At 38.5% G+C, this 1,137-nt stretch overlaps 1 protein-coding gene across 1 annotated transcript in view; it reads right to left on the reverse strand.

Moving 5' to 3' along the window:
* Positions 1-1,137, reverse strand: part of LOC111671691 (urokinase plasminogen activator surface receptor-like) — a 3,665-nt gene that overhangs the window by 907 nt on the left and 1,621 nt on the right. The gene's annotated exons all lie outside the window — the stretch shown is intronic.

The raw sequence follows: 1,137 nt of genomic DNA on the forward strand, positions 1-1,137 counted from the left end.
AGCTGAGCTCTGTTCTGTGATTAATCCAAACATTGATCTTTGAAATTAGCTGAGAAATATTTCCTATTCAATGCCTCTGTGCCGCTTTTAATGAGTTTCACAGACACATAACAGGCTCTATTTAACATTATAGCAAATGGAGTGAGTACATTTTGAGTGTGTCCATGTCCACTTTTGCTAATTTACTGGTGGAAAAAATGCAGTGCAAGAGTGCAGAGTATCATCTCATTCCCTTTAAAAACCAGGCATGCTCGTACCTTGGTGGATTGCTATTATAATGCTGCAGTGTCCATGATGCATGGTAGTATTGAACAACACTCAACAGAGCTGCTGAATCTCAGCTGAGATTTAAACATGGCTCACAGCAGGGGTTTTGAAGCTCGGAGTGAGCTGCTCCACTGTTGCCATCTTGGCAGTGCCTGACTCCAACTAACTCCAAGTTAATCCAAAAATGGAGAAAGAGGACCATGCCAGTTTGTGGCAAGCATATGCTCACCCACCTGTTACTCAAAGTGGCCGTGCCTTCAAATATGCAGAACTTTAAACCTTAATAAAATATAAACAGTTTTCATGAAGGAGGAAATTAGCTCTAGAGACCAGAACTGATTTTAGTACCCGGCTGTAAACACATTTATTACTGCTGTGAAGTTGAATGTTTTAACATGGGAGTCTATGGGGACTGACTCACTGTTGGAGCCAGACTCTAGTGGCCATTAGAGTAACTGCTGTTTTTGGTTCTTCAGTTGGTTTCATTTTAAGCCTCAGAGGTTGATGCTTGGTTCAAACATAGGAGCTCACCACTTCAAGGTTTCACACATTTATTGTCTTGTAACATTTTCTTGAAAATCAATCACATCAAGATTATGGTTAGTTTCTAGACAATATATCTGTTTAAAATCATACAAAGAATCATTACACAAGTTCAGTTTTAAGCAAGTTATATCAGGAAACACATGTTCAATTGCATGTGCATATGTGTGCATATGAATTAAAGTAAAGAGATAGAGAACAAGTGGCAATCTGATAAAAAGTGTCTCATCCAAAGACGAAACCAAGGCTACAATCTTGATATTAGTACAATTTACAATTATTTTCCCTCTGTGGTGTGGTCATATATCTAATACATCTGTGCCTTCT

The sequence above is a fragment of the Seriola lalandi genome, unplaced genomic scaffold (genome assembly GCF_002814215.2).
Source record: "Seriola lalandi dorsalis isolate HSWRI2012SDOR001 ecotype SW California unplaced genomic scaffold, Sedor1 jcf7180002054885, whole genome shotgun sequence".
In the NCBI taxonomy this organism is placed as follows: domain Eukaryota; kingdom Metazoa; phylum Chordata; class Actinopteri; order Carangiformes; family Carangidae; genus Seriola; species Seriola lalandi.